The sequence below is a fragment of the Crinia signifera genome, chromosome 1 (assembly GCF_055691185.1).
Source record: "Crinia signifera chromosome 1, ASM5569118v1, whole genome shotgun sequence".
Taxonomy (NCBI): Eukaryota; Metazoa; Chordata; class Amphibia; order Anura; family Myobatrachidae; genus Crinia; species Crinia signifera.
Window position 1 is genome coordinate 135,072,158 of NC_139217.1, and position 24,447 is coordinate 135,096,604.

A 24,447-nucleotide genomic window follows, 5' to 3' on the forward strand; every position below is an offset into this window, starting at 1 on the left:
CTATTATTATCACAAGCCCTATTAGAATGAAACACTTAATGTTAAGTATAATTAACACCGTTGTAATAACACTAAACACATAGTGTCTAGTTATAACAACACTGATCCTCACCATTTTCCTTATATTCTATTCTATATAGGTAGCAGGGACATTGGGGCTCCTTAATAGGATTTCTTGTCCCTATTCACGCTAAAATTGGTCACTAGGAACATTGGGGCTCCTTAATAGGATCTCTAGCCCCTATCCATGCTTTAATCGGTCACTAGGAACCTTTAGAAAGGTTCCTAGCCATTTTCCAGCAGTCAGGACGAACTAGAAACGCCGCACAGCGGCACTTCCGGTTATTTGGAACGCACTTCCGGTTGCGGTGGAACGCAATCCGGAAGTGTTTTACAATACGGCGGCGATACAGCCAGCCGCCCCTTATGAGGCAGAGAAGGGTGATCCATCTAGTGGAGATGGATCCCCTACTCCCCCACTATACCACCTACGTTATTAGAACATTTAAAAAAAGATATAAAGACTCCCAAAACGGGGTTTTAAAACGCACACACGGTCGCTAAGCAGGCTGGGTAATCCAGTCTTATTTCTTTCACTATGAATATCAGTCCATTTTATTAGTAATTAGTCTATAGCAAGAATTAGATTATTAACTAGATAGGAACCATTAGGGTATACTAAAGAATAACAACATTACATTTTACCTAATACATACACAGGAAGTGATGTCATGCTCCTTCACTATATATACCTGGGCCAGGTAAGGGAGTCTTTCATTCCCACTGAACCTTTGCACCAGCACACATCTCCAGAAGGGTAAGTCACCAGAACCAAATTTTATTATGTGCCAAATTTTGCATTTGTTAAACCATGCTTTGTGGGATTTAGGACCATAATGTTATGCTAACATAGGGTTAAACCATATGGGGGCTAAATACTGAATATAACATTTTGTAACCTACTGTGTGCAAATAGTCCACTCTAAGTGTCCATACGTGTAAATGAACCCACTTTGAATGTATATACCTAAGAGTGCATATATATATTTTTTCACCAGACAGTGGTAACCTTTATTCTCGACCAGTTTTTGACTGTATACTGGATGCTCCTCTTTCTCGAGTTTATTGGTATGTATACCAAATTTTGTGTTTGTCCCTATCTGCTTTGCCATTTAAAGACCTTACTATGGGGGATATCCTTTAGCTGAGCCACCCATAGGGTTATGTTTCAATTGAGCATCAATGAGGGATATAGCTCAAATTAGTCAGACACCTAGAGCTAACTTTTAAACCACTTATTAAACCCTGATATAGCTACAGAGAGGGCTAGCTGATCCTTAAACACTCCATTCTTTACAGATCTAAAAAGGTCCCTTAAGGAGAGTATCCATCTGACAAGGGCCATCGGAAGAGCCCCTACAAACAAGGGCTATCGGAATAGCCCAAATCGACCCATTGAGAGTTTTATCCAAACAACTCCAATATCTGTAGGTACTTATCCATCTATTGTTGTATATTATAATAGCACACCTTTTTTGACAATAAGGTAGAATATATTATTGTCAAACAGAAATATCCCTAAGAGGCGAACAGAATTGTGAATTGATCGTCGGGGTAAACACCCTTGAACCCTCTAACCCCAAGGTAAAATAAGTAGTATGTTTAATTTCTTACTTAATAAAGGGGAATACCATAACAGTATATGTATACTTATACTCCTTGTATACATCCACAGTTATTCAATCATCCGTTCATATACGGACTGAATAGGTTATTCGCACCTTAGTACCGAAGCATCAAGATCCAGAATAAGGAGGTGAATGAATATCTGGAATAATGAAACTCTAATGGTATGAATATGCTTTTAAAATGAGGTCCATAGAGCACCCCCCTTACAAGCCGACTACCTTTAGCGAATCCCGGTTGTTAAAAGTATCCTCTCAACAAATAATATGTCTATCAATCAGGTACCTTTGATATCCTAAGGACCTAGTACTCAAAAACATCCAGTTTGAAGACACCTTCACCAAAATAGTGGTTGAAATTGATCCTAATATTTTTGGTATGTTAAAACACTTACCTGGTTCATGTTCTCCCTTAAACTTATGGGAACTAAGACTCTTATTATTCTCTCGTTTGTTCTCTTTCTTCGTTTCATCACCTGTTGCTCTCCACCTTTTCATTAAAACATTGTATTGCTAATGGAATTTTTTGCCTACAATATTGTTCAAATGCTTTTTGTGTAAAGTCCTCTGAATTTTTTCTTTAATGTAACTGATGTTTAAATTATCATATGAAATATTAAACAAAGAATATATGTATGTTTGTATTCATAGCGAACCCCTGATGAAGTCCCGTGTGGGGACGAAACGCGTTGGGATCGTTTTTAAGTGCTGTTATGAAATATACCACTGAACTTTTTATGGTCTGATTCGACCACCACTGTAGTGTGGAATCAAAGACATTTTAATAAATTTATATTGAACTTTGGACTTTACTTGCTTGTATCTTGGAATTCCATTTAAAGGCTACATTGATCTAATTATTGAAGATCACACAAAGGGGCGCCAACCCACAATTGCTATCCATATATATATATATATATATATATATATATATATATATATATATATATATATAGATCTCTGCTGTGGAACAATCAGTGGCACTCCAACGGACTTGTGATGGACAATTTTATTGCACAATGGCGACCGACGTTTCGGGGACAACGCTCCCCGTTTTCAAGGTGTACAAAAACGTACTCCGTGACACCTGAGTGCCATTGGAGAAGCCAGGGGTATCTCCAGGGCATGGCTTGTGACGCTCGACCCGATCTACACGCTGTCTCCCGTGGTTCCCAGCCAGCGCCGGTCTCTCCGTGACTCTCAGCTTCCAGCAGCGCAATCCAGCGCGAGTGAGACGCTTAGACTTGGAGCTATCCAGACGCCTGCGGTGAGACGTGTGAGCAGCTTTGCCATTGTGTATGTTTATTCACACCATGTGGTAACCAGCCCACCGAGTCATTTCACTCGGTACGAGCAATTGTTTTTACTGTGGATCTTATGCTTTGTTCGATCCAATAAAAATGTACTCGTTTAATGCACCATGAGGCGCCCTCTTCCATTCTCTCTGTTTTAGATTTGTCTTTGCCCTTTTTGGACCCTGGGTATTCGTGGTTACACGAGAAGAGGAGCAGCAGTTCATAAATTTGGACTTGGGGCTTACTTAGATCTTGGATTTAGTCAGATCTCAGTTGGTATTATCCCTATAATCAGCGCTTTCAAACAACACTCTTTCCATTCCATATATATATATATATATATTTATATATATATATATATATATATATCATAGAGGATAGAGCCATCACTCAGGGCTAATGTGAGCTGCAATGTCAAAATACCTTGCCCTGGTGCCAACCAACAGAGAGCTGCAACAGTGTGCGGCCCACAATATGTATCCAGAATAAACGGACACTCAGGGACTCCAATTAGCGGTGAAAACAAGACCCAATTTGTTCCATCTGTGGTCTCAAACAGTCAGCGTTTCAGGGGCCGGACTCCCGTCATCAGGACAAGTGGTAGACAATGTGTAGCAATGAACAAAGTGTAAGAATCAAGGCAACCTTGATAAAGGGAACCTTGATTCCCGAAATGCTTTGGCCAGAGGGGACATATGGAAAAGGAGAGGACTTTCAGCATCACAGGGTCCTGGGAAAAAAGGTAACACACTGTTTTAGAAAATCTTGGTACCTTTCACGGCCAGATTGACCAGGTTTGTGTCTGCCAGCCTTTCCAGGATAACTGTGACCCTCTCTTATACTCTTTATTTTGTAATACTGTGTTTTTAAAAAATCTTTTAAAAAAGAAATTGGAGTGGACCATCCATCTAAAGATACCTTGACGGGAGGAGTCATACATGAGCAACAGTGAGTACTGGTACGCCAATATTTGAACCCACCCAAAGATACCCAGATGTGTCTGGAAAACAGCTAACCTGATGTGAGTCAGGTGCGCTACAGAAAAATCTCATCACCATCCCTTTAGTATAATATATTTCACCAAGTGTTTAAACAGCAAAAACTTATACAGTACATATACATTTTTTTCCCAATTACCCAATATTTGGACGGGAGCACCAACGGGGGGGGGGGACCCCTGTAAGGAAACATCAGGACCTTAAATAAATTCCTGAGCTAAGTATCCCTCTTATTTTTGTTACTTAGTTTTCACCTTTTTTGATCTAGGCGAAGTGCCACCCACTGTACCCACTCTATATAAATTGCACCCTGATTCTCTTCCATATTCTGCACTTCCACCACACATACATCCCCTGTATAAACACTGTACTCCTATACCTTCCATATAGTGCCCCCTATATACAGTGTACCATCTCCTCTATATACTATTTATACTGCTCCTGCCATATACAGTACTGTATACTCTGCACTCCCTTCTACATATACTATGCTGAAACCCAAGGTTACTTGCCATCCAGGGACTCAGTGACAAGTAGCAGCACTAACCAGGATGCTTGTGAACAGTTTCCTTTACCCCAGACTGTCTGGGACTTGTGAGCTTACATATGCCAGTACTAATGTACCTTGTATATACTTCAGCATCACTATAGCCTGTCCACTACAGATATACAACATCTAAGTATATAAAAGGCTCTTGCTACACACAAACACATTATGGAATTTAAAGCAAAGGGAGTACTATTACGGAACTTTATTCAAATTTAGGAAGAAATACTTCAAATTCTGAACAAGAACCTATTAAAACCAACACCTATAAATATCACAGAATTAAGGATTGCAGTAGTCACAGATTTCACAATGGCTTGTGCAGTATTACCAAGGATTGCAAAAGCACAATGGCCTATTGTTTCAAGTGACATATTTTGAAGGGAGAACCATAATGCCAAGCTACTGTATAAGAGAGGCCATACATTGCATGATGTAATAATGAAAATAGATATCACTGCAAACAATTCTATCATTCACAAAGGGGGTGTTTAAAATGTCTTTCATGTGAGAGATGATTCAGTTAAACCCAGATCGCAGTGCAGTGTTAACGGCAGTGGTGTAACTATAGCTCTGCAGACCCCACGGTGGCTTGGAGGCACTGGGTATATTTGGGCGCTGTGGGGTCTGCAGAAGCTATTGCTGGTAATGGGGCTGCTGCCACCAAGTCTGTTGCTGTCAGCTTGCTAGGACCAGCAGAGATTCCTGTCTTCAGTCCCAGCACAAATACCCCTCACAAAATGGCCGCCCATCACAGCAGACTGTTATTAAGGATACTAGAGGAGGCAGTGGCTACCTCTTGCATTATCAATAACTGGCTGCTTTAAGGTGGCAGTCATTTTGCCAGTGATATTTGAAATGTAACAGGAGAGGAGAAGCACCGGGACCGCAAACAGGAGGATGTGTTGGTCCCTGTGGGCCAGCGGCGGCAGATCGTTCAGTGGTGATGGGGTAAGAAGAGGGTAGTAAGAGAGGGGGGTGTCGCAAGTTTATTGGTGAAGGAGCACAAAAATTTTCATTACGCCACTGGTAAATGGGTATGCCTGGGTCAATGTGACCCAGGACCCGTTCACTGCATTGGAATATCTGGTGCTGGGAGATGCTCTTATCTTAACCAGGTGCAACCTTTAAGTGCAAAAGGGGTATAAGTAATCTATTGCATCATGGAAAGTAATTATTTCCATTCAGAGGGACTGCACACTGTGCTTAAATTATAGCATGAATAACATATGACAATAACCATAAGACATTTGTGATTATACATTTATTTGTAAAGAACAGTATTTTTCATACTGGAACATTGTTTAATGTACATTGTGTACCACACAACAGTATAGTCACTCATTTCTTCAAATATCACAAATACTTTTCTTCACCTTCTTTGCAGTGTGACATTTTCTGTATAAACAAAAAGTGACAACAAAATGCACAGATACTGATTTGCATTGTCTGCAATTTTTACTTGGAAATGAATAAATCTGTCACTTAGATAGACCTTTTGACAGAATTCTAAAAATCAGAATACTCCATGAACTGAATGATGTCAGTTTAGTTTTTCAATTACACATTCTACCTTTATTTCTAACTTCTTTCCTTTGCTCCTATATGCCTCCAATACCTTATTTGTCAACTTAAGAATAATTTAAGCAAAGTGTACCAAATTGAACTTGCCTATAGCGGGTTTTTTTTTTATTGTCCTGTTCAGTTCCTTGTACAGTAGTTAGATAAGGGTGTATGTATGTGTTTGTATGTATGTATGTGTGTATGTATGTATGTATGTATGTATGTGTGTGTGTATGTATGTATGTATGTGTGTGTATGTGTGTGTGTGTGTGTGTGTGTGTGTGTGTATAATATATATATATATATATATATATATATATATATATATATATATACAGTATCCAATAGTAAATGGCACTCCAGAGACACGTTTCAGCTGAATCAAGTTGTATTGTGAAAGGCTAAGCTTTCGGGGTTTGACCCCCTTCGTCAGAGCACACAATCCTACAGCAATTTTACAAAGCATAACATACAACATAAATACCTGCTGCCGTACAAATCCCCGCCCTCCACGCCAACGGGCGCACGCCGCTGAATACAGGAAGCACCGCTGAACAGCGTCCTTCCGGTCCCAAGCGGCAGACAGGTTGCTAAGCAACGCCTGCAGCTTGCGTTCCACGGCGGCCATGTTCAGTACGATCGCTACTACAGACAGCGCCTGCAGCCCTAGGGGGAAGAGGGAGAATACACATTAGGTAAACATAAAAAAACGGGCATAAAGATAAAAACATAATACAGCGCATGAAAAATATATACAATTTGAAGAGATATAAGGAATATAAGAAAGCATTAAGTAACAGCGTTCCAATTGATTTTATCGTTCAATCCCAATGGATACATGGTATTCAATCGGAAAATCCATCTAGATTCAGCGATCAATAATCGTTTTGCCCTATCACCACCTCGTGCAGACTCTTTAACTGTATCGATCATAAAGTATTTCAGAGAGCTCAACGTATGACCCGCGGCCTTAAAGTGGCGTGCCACAGGCTGCTCCACCGTTCTGCCCGATAGGGCCAGATCGATGGCCGACCTATGGAGGCCCATGCGGACACGGAATGTCTGGGTGGTCTGGCCAACATAATAATACCCACAAGGGCATACTATAATGTAAACAACGTGGTCAGACCTACACGTAAAGACAGATCGAATCTCATACACTTTATTCGAATGAGGGTCCTTGAAATTTTTGCACACAACCATATGTTTGCACGTAGTGCAATTAAAACAGCTGTAGCAGCCAGGGGGTTTAACATATGTATTAGGGGCTCTTGGGATATTCATCCCAGTGATGTCACTTTTAACCAGACGATCACGTAGATTACGCCCCCGTTTGAAAGCTGCCAGTGGGCGAACTGTTCTAAAAGCCGGGAGATCAGGATCACTCTTAACAATGGGCCAAAGGGCCTTAGTGGCATAATGGATGGAGGGACTAGCCACAGTATATGTACTGGTCCAAGGCAAGACACTGCTATTTTGACGGGTATTAGACTGAAGAAGATTAGCACGGGGTATGGCCAACACCTGCTGTTTCTGCACCTTCAAGGACTCTCTATCATATCCCCTTTGAGAAAATTTTTCAATCAAAAGATCAAGTTGATCCGACACCCTAGTGGGGTCACTAATGAGACGGGCCACTCTCATCATCTGTGAACGGGGAAGCCCCCGTTTCAGGGCCGGGGGGTGATGACTGGAGGCCATCAGGAAGGTGTTTCTTTCCACGTCTTTATGATATACATCAGTACATATTTTATTATTGACGATGGACACAGCCACATCGAGAAATTGTGCTGTGTTAGTACTGCAGGAATACGTAAATTTAATAGTTGAGTCCCGTGCATTCACCTCAGACATCAGTCTGTCAAACTGCTCCTGTCCACCCGTCCACAAGATGAAAATATCATCAATGTAACGGGTGTACAGGAGCAGGGACCGACTGATCTCAGGCCGACTCAGGAACATCTCATCCTCCTGAAAAAACATAAAAATATTAGCATACGAGGGTGCCACGGCAGATCCCATTGCGCACCCTCGCAGCTGCAGGTAGTAACTACCATCAAAAAGAAAGAAGTTACGCTCCAGAGTCAGGCCCAACAGTTTAAGAAATAAGGAGTGATTAAACAATCTACTGTCAAGATGTTGTTCTAAAAAACAGTGCATAGCCCTCAAACCCCCCTCATGGGGTATGGATGTGTAAAGGCTAGAAACATCTAAACAACACATAAGAGTTCCATCAGGGACTGCAGGAATGTCCATAAGTAGTTTTAGAAAACTAGTAGTATCTTTCAAGAAGGATTTTCGCAGTGGTAACAAAGGCTGAAGAACAAAATCCAGCAATTGAGCCACAGACTGGTATAGGGATCCTTAACAGGGCGTCATTGGACCTCATGGTTCTAGTGGTGGAGGAATCCGGACGGGAGCTGCAGATCACTAAGTCCAAGATTGCTAAATTCCAAGATGAGCATAATGAAATTCTTAACAGTCCAACTAATGCTAGTGTATTGCTCAAGTTGGAGCAGCAGTGTGAGGCATATCGACGAGACCTTCTCAAGTTTAAAAGAAATAAGCGACATACGGTCGATATGGACTATGATGAAAATAAGGTGTATGGGTGGCTGACTGGGGAACACCCAGAGAGACGCCCTGATCCAGGATATCGACGCCGCAAGCCGTGGCAACAGAAACAGGGTAGAAATCGCAATCGCCAGAATTACTCTAATATGACAAGCGATAGTGATTTCGCGGTTTCTGAGTCGGATGACTTGAATGAAAATCAACAGGCCCCTTTAGGTCAAGCAACCTCGGCTGCGGGGCAGCGCAGAAGAGGCCGGCCACCCGTAGGGGCAGACAGAACCGCCGAAATAAGACGCAACCCCCCTCGCCTGGTACAGGGGAAGAAACCCTGATATTTAATTTATCGGATCGCACCTTGTCCCCGACTGAAACATCGGTGCTTAGGAAGGGACTCTCTTTTGTGCCTACTAATTCATTTGATGCCTTTGATTGGCGTTGTGAACAGCACAGACTGATGCGGAAACTGCGACTAAAAGAATTTTTCCAGTCTAAACCCTCTCAATCATCCAGTGGCTTTTTTGACCAGTTTCTTTCTAAGAACTCGAGGTCTAAATTTGACCCTATATCTAATAATCCGTCGATTAAAACATTTGGTCGCCTACTGGATGACTCGGTTAATCGGTTCATGGCAGCCCCTGGTAAAGTAAAAAAGAATTTATCCCCGATTGAAGCTGCAGCCCTTAAGCAGTTGGGCAGTTATCAAGATATCACGATTAGGCCCGCTGACAAGGGCGGGGCCATCGTGATCCAAAATTTGGATGATTATCGGAGTGAGATCTACCAGCAACTCTCGGATGATGCAGTCTACTGCAAATTACCAGGCAACCCGACTATAAGATATCAAAGAGAACTTTCTTCTATTCTGACCACTGCTGTCAATGAGGGTGTGCTACCAGCCAAGGTCCGTGACCGTATTACAGTGGCGGCCCCGGTGGTTCCTGTGTTGTACACCTTACCTAAGGTGCACAAGGATGCCAGGAAACCACCGGGACGCCCAATTATCTCTGCACGTGGTTCCCTATACCAGTCTGTGGCTCAATTGCTGGATTTTGTTCTTCAGCCTTTGTTACCACTGCGAAAATCCTTCTTGAAAGATACTACTAGTTTTCTAAAACTACTTATGGACATTCCTGCAGTCCCTGATGGAACTCTTATGTGTTGTTTAGATGTTTCTAGCCTTTACACATCCATACCCCATGAGGGGGGTTTGAGGGCTATGCACTGTTTTTTAGAACAACATCTTGACAGTAGATTGTTTAATCACTCCTTATTTCTTAAACTGTTGGGCCTGACTCTGGAGCGTAACTTCTTTCTTTTTGATGGTAGTTACTACCTGCAGCTGCGAGGGTGCGCAATGGGATCTGCCGTGGCACCCTCGTATGCTAATATTTTTATGTTTTTTCAGGAGGATGAGATGTTCCTGAGTCGGCCTGAGATCAGTCGGTCCCTGCTCCTGTACACCCGTTACATTGATGATATTTTCATCTTGTGGACGGGTGGACAGGAGCAGTTTGACAGACTGATGTCTGAGGTGAATGCACGGGACTCAACTATTAAATTTACGTATTCCTGCAGTACTAACACAGCACAATTTCTCGATGTGGCTGTGTCCATCGTCAATAATAAAATATGTACTGATGTATATCATAAAGACGTGGAAAGAAACACCTTCCTGATGGCCTCCAGTCATCACCCCCCGGCCCTGAAACGGGGGCTTCCCCGTTCACAGATGATGAGAGTGGCCCGTCTCATTAGTGACCCCACTAGGGTGTCGGATCAACTTGATCTTTTGATTGAAAAATTTTCTCAAAGGGGATATGATAGAGAGTCCTTGAAGGTGCAGAAACAGCAGGTGTTGGCCATACCCCGTGCTAATCTTCTTCAGTCTAATACCCGTCAAAATAGCAGTGTCTTGCCTTGGACCAGTACATATACTGTGGCTAGTCCCTCCATCCATTATGCCACTAAGGCCCTTTGGCCCATTGTTAAGAGTGATCCTGATCTCCCGGCTTTTAGAACAGTTCGCCCACTGGCAGCTTTCAAACGGGGGCGTAATCTACGTGATCGTCTGGTTAAAAGTGACATCACTGGGATGAATATCCCAAGAGCCCCTAATACATATGTTAAACCCCCTGGCTGCTACAGCTGTTTTAATTGCACTACGTGCAAACATATGGTTGTGTGCAAAAATTTCAAGGACCCTCATTCGAATAAAGTGTATGAGATTCGATCTGTCTTTACGTGTAGGTCTGACCACGTTGTTTACATTATAGTATGCCCTTGTGGGTATTATTATGTTGGCCAGACCACCCAGACATTCCGTGTCCGCATGGGCCTCCATAGGTCGGCCATCGATCTGGCCCTATCGGGCAGAACGGTGGAGCAGCCTGTGGCACGCCACTTTAAGGCCGCGGGTCATACGTTGAGCTCTCTGAAATACTTTATGATCGATACAGTTAAAGAGTCTGCACGAGGTGGTGATAGGGCAAAACGATTATTGATCGCTGAATCTAGATGGATTTTCCGATTGAATACCATGTATCCATTGGGATTGAACGATAAAATCAATTGGAACGCTGTTACTTAATGCTTTCTTATATTCCTTATATCTCTTCAAATTGTATATATTTTTCATGCGCTGTATTATGTTTTTATCTTTATGCCCGTTTTTTTATGTTTACCTAATGTGTATTCTCCCTCTTCCCCCTAGGGCTGCAGGCGCTGTCTGTAGTAGCGATCGTACTGAACATGGCCGCCGTGGAACGCAAGCTGCAGGCGTTGCTTAGCAACCTGTCTGCCGCTTGGGATCGGAAGGACGCTGTTCAGCGGTGCTTCCTGTATTCAGCGGCGTGCGCCCGTTGGCGTGGAGGGCGGGGATTTGTACGGCAGCAGGTATTTATGTTGTATGTTATGCTTTGTAAAATTGCTGTAGGATTGTGTGCTCTGACGAAGGGGGTCAAACCCCGAAAGCTTAGCCTTTCACAATACAACTTGATTCAGCTGAAACGTGTCTCTGGAGTGCCATTTACTATTGGATACTGTGTATGACTTCTTCTACCTGGGCACCGAGGCCAGCTGTGTTTATTTATGAGAGTGCCGGCTGCATTGGACTATGTATATATATATATATATACAATGTTTGTTCAGCCCGGCACTCCTTGTAATAGAGCAACGACCTGGGTGCCTTCCGGAGGTAGTTTGTAGTGGTCGGCGAGGATACAAGCAGCGGCACCCCCAGGGATTTTAAAGGTGCTTATAATAGTGCTCCAACGTTTCGGGGTTCAGGACCCCGTTTTCAAGGAAAAAACAACAATATATCTATATTATTTGAAGTATGCCTGCACTCCACCATATGGTTCAATCTACTTGCCCAGTTGCCATCCAGGGTGTTTGATCCCAAATTACATTTGGGATTAAATGGCAGCACTCATTGGGCTTAGGAATGTCAAATTATTTTTGCCGTTTCGGTCTTTGGTCCTTTGAACATTTACGTCAGCTGCATTGCAACGTGGTTTTGCCATTTGCTAAAAAATGTGCTCTGTGATCAACTACTGTAGTCCCATAATCCAAATAAAAGAAGTATAATATTTAATGTGAATATTACAAAGCAATGGCCACGAAGATGAATGCTTTGGGCGGGGGAACTTGCATAAAAAGTTTCCCCCCCAGCTGTTGCATTACTCTGTTGGCTGTTTGGGACTGGTGCTGGTTGTCAAAATATGGGGGACCCCCTACTCATTTTGTATCCCGTATTTTGGGAACCAAGACCAGCTCTTTAGCCTGGTGCTGGATTTAGAAATCCAGGGGATCCTCTATTTTTTTGACCCCTGAATTTCTAAAAGCAGGACTGGTTCTTTGAGCCCAGGGCTGTTGTGCTCAGGACGGGGGACCCGACGCCATTTTTTTGTTTAATTTTAACTTTTACACTTTTATTGGACAGAACCATGCACAGATCGCACTGGCGTGTGCAAGTTTCTGTCAAACTCAACATGTTTAACTTGGTCTATTAAATTGTTTTGCGATTTTTGGTAACGTTTTGCAAATTCAGCCGTTTTTTTTTTAATAAAATCGCAAAAGTCGAAATATCTCATCCTATTAAATATCACCCACAGTGTCTTTTTACAGTATTATTCACCTCTGGATTATTCAAACATTTGCACCTTTATCTAATGAATGCACAAATGTTAAAATGCTTTCTTGAAAGTACCTTTTATATGTAACATCTTATGGGGAAATAAGGTACTCCAATAAATGCATATGGTACTTGTTTCCTAGCACGGCCACAATCTTCTTGGTCGTGTGCCTTAACTTTAAGGCACACGATGCCCACGATGGACCCGATTTTCTTTCAAATCAGGTCCATTTTACCGGCAAATGGAAAATCGGGTCCATCGCGTCGGTCGTGTGCCTTTAATAAGGCACACGACGCGACCGACGCGATGGACCCGATTCTCCATAGGCTTCAATGTTAAAAATATTTTAACATTGAAGCCTATGGAGAAATCGCGTCCATCGGGTCCATCGCGTCGGTCGCGTCGTGTGCCTTAACATGGCACACGACGCGACCGACGCGATGGACCCGATTTCTCCATAGGCTTCAATGTTAAAATATTTTTAACATTGAAATCGCGTCGGTCGTGTCGGTCTTGTGCCATTATAATGGCACAAGATAAGATGGACTTGATTAAGTCTATCTTCACATAGTAATCAATGGGAAAGGGGCCAATATGGGCCATTTCTCATTGTATATGGCCCCGTCATGCCCCCACATTGTAAACGCCACCCCACTATTGACGCCAACCCGAAGCGTGGCGAGCGCAGCGAGCCCGCGAGGGGCGGCGGTGCGCGTCCTCCGACCTTTTCATACCCCTACTATCCACGTCGGCGTGGAGTTGAGAATAGAATAGTGTGGCGAGCGCAGCGAGCCACCGAGCCCGAAGCGTGGCGAGCGCACGTGGATACCTTCACAGGTATCCGCGTCCCCTCGCGGGCTTCACAGGTATCCGCGTCCCCTCGCGGGGCTCGCTGCGCTCGCCACGCTTCGGGCTCGGTGGCTCGCTGCGTTAGCCACACTATTCTATTCTCAACTCCACGCCGACGTGGATAGTAGGGGTATGAAAAGGTCGGAGGACGCGCACCGCTGCGCTCGCCACGCTTCGGGTTAGCGTCAATCGTGGGGTGGCGTTACCAATGAGGGGCCATTTTTCAACCATCAGGGGTGCTGAAATTGGGGTCTGGGGGCTATTTTACATTGAATCCTATGTAAAATCGGATCCCAGGGACCATTTTACATTGGATCCAATGTAAAAATCGGATCGCATCGGTCGCATCGGTCGCATCGCATGCGACCAAATCGCATGCGATGCGACCGACGCGATTTTTCCGACACGACCATCCCGATGCTAATCGGTGTGGCCGTGCTAGGAAACAAGTACCATGCATATTAATTAAATATAAAAATAATAACATTTAAATTAAAATATCACTATTCATTTTGCATTTTGAAGGATGTACATTGTATTCCAATAAACTTGTTAATTAGGTATTCAAATAAGATGTTAATAAAAATTTAATTGATAATTATGTTTTTTTGCAGTATGTAAATCTATTAACTATGAATAAGTTGTATTTGTCTAGAAACAAATAAAGAAACACATTTTATTACAAAAGTCCTTAGTATGCAAATAATTATATTGGAAATATACAGCCTAGGGCATGTAACGAACTTTAAATTTAACTAGGGGAGAGGGAATAGAATTCAGTGGTAACAATTGAAATCTAAATATAGCCAATTCAACATAGGAATTTTTTCACAATTTTATTTATTTATTTTCACAATACTGAAAAACAAGAAAGCAAAAGGGCTGTGTGGGAAATATAACAAAAGTAATTTGTTTAGTTGCTGTTGCAGGCTGTTCTTTGATCAAATTTTGTTTCCCAAAGGAGAAAGGCATTTTTAAATTAAAGAGCAAACAGGCATAAAAAAGAAGCAAGTAATCACAACCTTCCCAGGAGAGACGATATAATGTTAGAACTCCAGAGATGCTATTTAATAAATAAACACCTTTGTTTCACTAAGTTAATTTATCTACAGGAAATAATCTTAGTTTTAATTATATTGTCATGTGTCATGTTTAATATAAGGGATATAGGGGCCTTTGGCTTTCAGTTATTAAATTCAAAGTGTTACTTGAAAGAAGCATGCGGTTTTTAACTGTTTAATAGCTACATTGAAATTATACTTTTTTAAGTACAGTTTTCTATACAGTTTATTTAAGTGATGTATTTCTATTTGTGAACATGATAATCACTGAAAAGTAAAAAAAAAAAAGACTTTTTCATTTGTGTTTGGATTCATTCTACTCTTTAATCACATTCAGAGATTTGCACCTATTATTGTTTTTCCAGCTATATGTACCATTAAAATGGCACTATATGCGCAATAGTACTATATGCACCATTAAAAGTAATTTCCAATAGTAGTGTTATTAATAAGAGTATTAGTATATATAGTAGTATTATTAAAAATACTGATAACAGTTACTTTACATTTCTCTTGCACTTTTAACAAATGGACTGAAGACATAGCCACGTTCATAGGAGCTCTCCCATTTTACAGGTGCAACATGAGTGGTGAAAGGCGTGCACTCACTACCGTGCTGGTAGTGAGTGCACTCACTACCTGTCATTTTTCAAACCCAGTCTGCAATATGACAGGTAGGAGCTGATTGGCTGGCTGTTTCTCACTCTCCATTTTATCACTATTGAAGCTTGATACATCTGGTCCTCTGTAAGCCGCTCTTATTGTATTTAAGTAAAGCATTTTGTAAACAAAAATAATTCTTAAGCATGCCTAGAACTCTGACTTCATGGTAAAATAACATCCCTCTTTTCCTTAATTGCTTTAGGAAAGATGAAGATGCTTTCTAAACTAGTAACTCATACTCTAATTACAGGATATTCTGTGCTGATTATTGTAACTCTTTATGTACCGGCGTTCCTAGTACCGAGGTCTCTTATACTGTACTTCAAAATTGTAAATGGTCTCTGAAAGCAAATCCTCTTTAGCGAACCTTTGCCTATCGCAAAACTACTCTGTCACTGAGTTCATTCATAACCTCTCTACTTGAAAAAATCCTCTCTCCATATAATGACCTTATTTTCTTTCCTAAAGCACATTATTTCTGGAGAAAATCTGTGTTGCCGGTATATTCAGTAGACCTAAGGACATGACCATTTTAAATCTGTCTTTAGTCATATACTGTATATCTTCTACATTGCAAAGACCTACACTTGAACCTTCTCTAAAACTTTCCATATTTCTTGTAAGGTAAAAAAAAATCTTCAGCTTTTTGTCACTTATGTTATCCCCTCCATTGTAATTAACGAATGCTTTATATGACAGCTTATTTGAAATAAATGCTGATAATAATAACAATAATACTGATAATACAAATAGCAAATGTAGTAATTAATTAACAGAATTATCCATGTTAATGCTGTGATGCTGCTTCCTAATGAAATGAATGGAGCGATTGCTGGTTGCAAATAGTAACAGACCAGTACACCATGCAGCATGCCACAGTGCAGCAAAGATGAGCATAGCTACATCTGTATGGTACTAGTTTTGTTGGATCCACAATGGATCCACAGCAAACAGTGACTTACAGTGACTTACAGTCGAATACAATAGCGGACAAGTAAAGGGTACATAGAATAGCTGCATAAGCAGAGGACACTGCAATAAGTATCAGCATGGCAGAAAACCGCAGGATTGGTGCCATCAAAGATGGTTTAAGTAAGAGAAGTAAAAGTCCATGAGGGGAGCTTACATTATAAAGGAGAGGGAAAGATACTATATAGCCAACTTCTGTATAACCACTAAGGATGCTATTCAATCTCGGGCATGCTTTCAAAAATGGGAAATTGCGCCCGCTCCCTATTCAATGCTGCTGTTTCCAACTAAACAGATCCGACTTTATAACCAGTTGCATCTGTTTTGTTGGAAACGGACGTGTATTTTTGAATTCACACCCATTTCTCGACAATCCAATTCCATTTTCGCCAGCACGCTCCCTTTACGACACTCGACAGATGAAACATTAAATTTCAACTGTCCAGTTGCAGGCAAGCTGGATGAAAACATTCGGGGATTCCAATTTTGGGATGTTCCGACAGTCGCAATCCCACATTGAATAGCCCACCATAGAATGGTTAACACAATATTTTTGGTGAAAACAAAAACTTTATAATATTTATAAATAATGTTAGAAAAATTGACAGGGGATCATTATAATCAATCAATCTAGGTCATTGTGCAAATAGCTCTACTAAAAAGGATTAATGTCATAAAAAAAAAACATACTGTGAACGGATTAAATTGAAAGGTCCGATTCAGCTTTATTAGCAAAGCAAAAACTTGCAAATAGGCATGCACTGCAGAGAGATTTAGAGTTGGGTGAGGTGTAATCAAACTCGAATACCGTATGAATTGCAGTCTAAAAATGAACTCTGTATGACATATGTGGGTTATATGCAAAAGCAGCCATTATTTACCCTGCAGAGAAATAATGTATATGTATTTTTTCTGCTTGCATAGTAACATGGCTTGTTCCAGACACAAAATGACTTGCTTTTCTGCTTTACTGATTCTGAACCTTTTTTATGATTTCCATTCTGGTTGACTGTAAAACACCTCAGGTGTCATTAATTGTACAGTAAAATATTACTGACTTAAAGTTGTCCAACGTTTCACCTACCTGGACATCACTAGGTACAGAGTGACACCCCACAGCACAAGCACATAAAGGTAGTTATTGAGACTTTGTTGTGAGATACATTGGACTACCAGTTTCTGTAAATGGGACTGAAGCGGGCTATTTAATTTTACTTTATGTTTACACATTCTAACATTCTAACCCCTCCCCCCACACATCTGCTACCACCGCTATAACCTGGTCTCCACATGAACTACTGTATTAGTATGCTGCCCACTTTGATTTGTACACATAAGTTAGAATTCTGTTTGCTCAATCTTCTATTTCAAGAATAAATGAATGAATCTATGGTCCCTTCTTAATGCTGCAGATAATTAACATGTGGGAGCGGGGGTTGAACAGACCTATTGAATTGTTGATGCAGTGGCTATCTATTTAGTTCACTCATTTTTATGATTTTGTCTCCTATTTCTACGTCTTGCTTATTCACATATTGTTGTCAATGTAGTGTGCCTAATGTGGTTCTGTCAGAAATCGTGGCATGTGTCCGCGTCTGTGACCGTGTCCGTGTCCTTCACCTGCGCACTGGTGCATCCTGTTCAATGCTGACCCCTGTCGTTCTCCGTGGCGTGATGTGCATGACAATTCCCTGGGGTCTAATTGGTATCTCACACTGATCCCAAGCCGGTCCCATGCTGCTATGACTGCTATGCAGTCACATCTCAGATTCCTTCAATGAATTCCCTGTGACCTTGTTGCTCTGACCTGTGCACTTGATCATGTGATCAAGGTACTTCCTGGGGTTAATTATATGCTGAGACTTGCAGCCAATTACAGACAGGCAGGAGGGATATAGGTCAGACCTTTGGCACTTCCTACTTGCCTTGAACAACTTATCTGATCTCTGAGTAGTCCCCAGAAGTCAGCGTTCTAGGCTCAAGGTTCCTGTTCCAGAATTATATGTGAAGTGCATCTGTGATCTGCTGCTGCTACTAGTACAAGCTCCCTTGTTTACTATTCATCTGCCAGGTTACCTTAAAGCTAATAACATCTATAGCTTCCAGGAGAGGAGGTCTGAGCTTTCCAGCTTCAACCAGCAGATAACACTATTAGCTCCCAAAGCCATCAACCATCACTGACTCACTAGTTGATACAGGCATCAACTCTAAGGCATTGAAGTCTACACAGTCTGTCCACATCTCCCATGCCATTTCCATCTCCCCATGGTGTCAACACTCATTGCGGCCCCCAGGCCATCGACATCCCTCTCAGCTCCCAGACTTTCAACATCCCTCTCGGCTCCCAGGTCATTAACATCCCTCTCGGCTCTCAGGCCATCGAAATCCCTCTCAGCTCCCACCCCAGCGACATCTCTCTCCAGCTCCCAGGCCATTGACAAGCATCTCCGGCTCCCAGGTCATCGACATCTTTCTCCAGCTCTCCGGCCGGTGCAGTCCACAGCTCCCAGGCCGGCACCGTCAACAGTTCCCCATACTACTCAATTCATGCCTTCCAATCTAAGAGTAAACCAAAGACTCTAGTTCACTAGTACTCAGCCATTACTACCCATTCCTCAGTGATTGGCCAGTTAGGGGTGGTAACTCTGTCGGAGGGCCACAACCTGTCCACCAAATGCAGCAAAGTCCAACCCTCCTTGCAGGGGTCCCTGGTGAAAACCATTGGTGAGGGTAGACACTGGCTCACTGCTGCCACAGGGCCTGGGATATCAGATACCCGAGCCCTGACAGGTTCTAATGAACTTGCTATTTGGAAGGTCCCATTGAGAATATATCTAATCTACAGCATACCATCATGTTTCATCAATTCCAGGCTCTGTGTAGTCCTAGTACAGTAATCCTATTGTATGTGATGTGTCTAAATGGCTGACTTGCTTTTATTCTTCATGGGCAGGATGAATAATACTTGGACTGAAATGGTTCCCACACCCTTTCTATTACATCCAGGGTATCTGTATTTTAACAAACCAAAACACCTTTATATTTCCCAGTTTCTAAACTATATTATGTTCATACTCTCTGTAAAGTGCACTGAATGCTACTGTAGAAAGAATGCTATATAAATACAAGTATTATTATCACTATTATTATTATTATTATTATTATTATTATTATTATTACTTCTTGGCCACTAAGTAAGCAGATAGGCTTTACACCATTTATTTTCTTTTTATTGGTTAATTAGTTCTCCTATAGCTGAGATTCCAGCTATATGCAATAAAACAATCATAAACCAAGCATTATAATATATACCTACCCCGTTGTGTAATACAACCCATATAGTGGGACATAAACTCACAACACACCAAGTACCTAAATCATACCTGCCTACTTTTTTCACTCCTCTCTGGGAGGGGGGCACAATTTGCGGGAGCCTCTCAGCCTTTTTCCAGAGAATAGGCAAGGTTGACCTAAATACAAATGTAGCCATGCACAACTCTGCTGCTGAGCTTCCAAACTGCAGCAAAGCTGGAGTAGCAAATGTTCCCAGCAACTATGACATGCATATATACTCGCCACCATAGGTTAACAAGGTGCAGAGTCCAGTTTGTCACTCTCCATTTTATCACTTTTTTGAATCTTGATACATCTGGCTGAAAGTCTAGAGTCTTTCTTCAGAAAATGTACTGAACATGTGATGTATTTCAGTGCAAAAGGACTAAAACAAGATAAAACAAACATATAGGGTTATGTGCAGATGATATGCAAACAGATTGTTATAAAGACTACTATGCATGTCATAATGCATATGCTACAGTATATCCCACTTCTTCAAATGGTGAGCAACGTATCATCATCAAATAAGCTACTGTAGGTGCAGGGAATGCCTCTTAATTTTGCATGCAAAATGCATATTTTAAACTCATAAAGTGTCTAGAAACCCACATCATGCCTGCAGCAGTCCTAGTATGTCACATTAGGCTTGGGTGGTGGAAATGGCTGGTGCAGATGAGCTGAAAATGCAGCAATGAGATGGAAACTTGGTGGTCATATATACTGTTTACTTATGTAAGGAAAACTGAAGTAACTCTTAAAGAAGACTGAAGAAAACCAAAGAATGTTTGAAGGGGTTTAATGAGGAAATTTCGTAAAACAGTTCAATGGTATAAGTAGAAGCAACATAATTCCATACTATAATAAGTCTCTAATGAAATAAGGAGGATAAGGGACCAATTAATGAAGACTTGTGACTGAGACTTAGGAGACAAGGATGAAGGGCACTTTGTGGCTGTGACTTGGAAGATGAAATATGGACACTGTGAAGACTTTGCGGCTGTGGCTTGGAAGACGAAATATGGACACTGTGAAGACTTTGTGGCTGTGGCTTGGAAGATGAGATAAGGACACTGTGAAGAGTTTGGCTGTGGCTTGAAAGACAAGATATGGACACTGTGAAGGGGCTGCCAGGTCCGGGGTGAAGGATAAGGCCTCATGAAGAAGGCTAGGTGACCATGTTGTAAACAGTAAACAGGAGGCCATTACTGCAAGGCACAGGTGACAGCAATTGGACAGGAGAAGCAAGAGTTAACCTCAGGAGCTCAGGATTGAAACACTTAACACAGGAAAGTAACTAGAAGTACTGGCACTGAGGCTGAAAACCTGATCCCTTAAAAGGGGAATCAGGAGGAGATAGTCTGATACGGTCTCCAACATCCCTCCTGTAAAGAAGACACCTGCTGAAGTTGGAGTCAGTTGCAAACAGCCCCAGTGACCAGTGCCTGCGCCTGCAAGGAATCATCCACAAGATGGCAGATTTCGCTGCACCAGAGCCTTGCCTGCCCTGTCCTGTGATGCTGTCCCAACAGCCCTGACCTGCAATGCTGCCACAGATTACACACAAGATTATTGTAAATCCACTGGCGAGTGTTTTAAACAAAATAATAAAGACCACTTACACAATGCTATAAAAACTTATTGGTGGAGCTTCCTTTAGATCTAAAAAAGAAGCTCAAACACAAAAAGAGACCATAGTGTGATATTGTTAAGATATGGAATGAAATGGTGCTGTTTCATCAGGTCACTCACATTTCATAAGCAGGGTATGCGCATATCAAGAAGGGTCTTTATTTTTCAATCCAACATATTCCTCCAAATAACGTTCCCTGGGGACTCGATAAAACAGTATATAGTGCAACACAGTTTGTTATATTAAAATAACAATTTATTGGTTACACTCACATGTGATCGATAAAAACAAGGCAAAATACCCATACAGGGTGACAGGATCCACAATACTGTGCCGCAAAAGATTATCCAACCCTCCGATTACCCGACCAGCGGTCCTCAGCGGGGATGTTGTTCCTTCTAGTGGCCTCAGGATAGGATCCGTTCGGTGGTGTTCACTTAGCTTAAGCGCGCTTTCGGGCAGGAATTGCCCTTCATCAGAAGCTCAATGGACACCATCGGACGGGGCCTTTTTATACCCCCTCCAAATACACAATGCATAACAGCTGTCATGATCTCGCCGCTGTAGACTTCCGGGTTTTCAAAACCGGAAGTGACGTTCCGGCTCTTTACAATGATCATTTCTCCGTCATTTCCTTCCTTTGGAACGCATCGTGCGTATCAACAGGACGCGACTCCATCTTTTAAGATGAACTTGTTCTTCCTGACATTAGGAACGCATATTTCTTCCTGGAACGCACCGCCATCTTTGTTTATGTCCATGCTCAGTCCAGAAAGTGCCAAATATGTGCAGGAATATTTTAGCGTCCATATATTTAGATATAAAATACAGAAAAAATATATACAATTAGTTACACTATATACAAATACAAAAATATAAAAAATACAAAATTACAAAAATACAAAAATACAAAAAAGTGCAAGAGGATAAAAAGATGATAAAAAGATAAAAAGACAGTGATTTAAAATTACTATAAGAAGGTACAAGGCTTATAAGAACCACTTCAGCTCAAACTCGCTATTTAGGCCATGTGGTACCAAAGTGTGTAGTTTATATATCCATTCCATTTCAGCCCTTGCTAATCTGGCATCTAGATTATTATATCGCCAGTTTGGGCTAATGGACTGGATTCCCCAAAAAGATTTTAAAAAACTGGGGTTCGAGCCATGTACCTTCTTAAAATGTGCAGAAACTGTGTGACTCTCAAGGCCCTTTTTAATATTATAAATATGTTCTGATAATCTTGTTTTCAGGCTTCTTGTTGTCTTTCCTATATATACAAGACCACATTTACATTCCAAGGCATAGACTAAATTTCTTGTATTGCAAGTAAGGAAATCTTTGATTGCATATTTTTGGTTTTTAACCTCAAAATCCTTAATCTTGCTTACGCCTTTAGTAGTGCGGCACATTAGACAAAGTCCACAGCGGTGGAAGCCTTGGCTTCTTACGCTGCTTCTTTTCGGTATTTCCAATGCACTCTTCACTACCGTATCTTTGATGGTTTTTGATCGTCTGTATATGAAGCCTGGGCGATCAGGTAAGTATGGGCCCAAGATAGGATCCCTTTGTAATATCGGCCAGTTTTTTTTAAAAATATTTTCAACATCTTTATATTGGCAATGATATTTACAAATAAAAGACCACTGTAATTTCTCATCAGATTTTTTAGGAGGTCTTTCTTTTGACAATAAGGTATTCCTATCTATAATGTCCACTCTTTTTTGGGCATCTACTACCAGATCTTCAGAATAACCTTTTTCCAGGAAACGTGAACTCATCTGTTGTACCTGTTCCTGGTAAATGGGCTCTTCAGTACAGCTTCTTTTGACCCTCAAGAACTGGCTGTATGGGATACCGTTCAACCAGTTCTCGTGGTGTTGGCTTGACTTTTCAATTAGGCTGTTAGAGTCAGTGGGTTTTCTGTATATTTTCGTATGTAATACGTTTTCCTTAGTATACAGGCACAAGTCCAAAAAACATATTTGATCCTTACTTTTGGAGAAGGTTAATTTTATATCATAATCATTTATGTTCAGATTCTCACAGAAGGAATCTAGATCCATACGACTACCGCTCCATAAAAATAGAACGTCGTCGATGAATCGGCGCCAGAGCACCAGGCCCGCCCCCAGCTCCTCTCCATGCCATACGGATTGCATCTCCCAGTATGACATGAAGAGGTTGGCATAGCTAGGGGCAAACCTGGTGCCCATCGCCGTCCCCACACGTTGTATATAGTATTGACCATTAAAGTAAAAATAATTGTTTTGCAAAATAAATTTAATACTGTCAATGAGGAAGTTTTTTAGGGCTTCTGTGTAAGAAGTCTGGTCCAGGAAATATCGCACCGCCTCCACACCTTTCTCCTCTCGGATTATGGTGTAGAGGGTAGATACATCAGCTGTGACCATTGTGTAATCTTCTTGCCACTGGACTTCACTTAATAATTGCAAAACTTCATTTGAATCTTTAATATAAGCCCGGGTGTTTTTTACCAAGGGTTGCAAATAATGGTCAACCAGAGCTGACAAGTTTGAAGAGATACTATTTGTCCCTGATATTATGGGTCTGCCCGGCGGGTGGAGGGGGTCCTTATGGATTTTTGGAAGGACATAGATCGTTGGGGTGGATGCATCTTTTATATTCAGGAATTCAAATTCTGATTTTGTTATCACCTTATCTTCTAATGCTTTAGTTGTCAAGGCTAGTAATGACTTTGAGATTCGCATTAATGGATCATTTTTTAATTTCTCATAGGTCTTACCATCTCCCAACTGTCGATCTATCTCCATGATATAGTTCTCTATATCCATAAGGACCACCCCTCCACCCTTATCGGCTGGTTTTATTATAATCTCTTTCTGTTTTTTTAGAGACTCTAAAGCTTGCCACTCTTTTTTTGTGAGGTTACAACTTTTTCTTTTCTTTTTTATAGTTTTCTCTACCTCATCCAATACTATTTTATTAAAGCATTCAATGAATGCTCCCTTTTGGTGCGCCGGGTAGAATGTTGATTTTGGCCGGAAATTATGAGTCCTAGTGTCTTGAGGTGTTTCTGTTTCTATATCATCTTTACTTAAAAAGAATTTTTTGACAGTGAGCTTCCGTATGTATTTCTGGAGATCAACATAGAACTCAAAA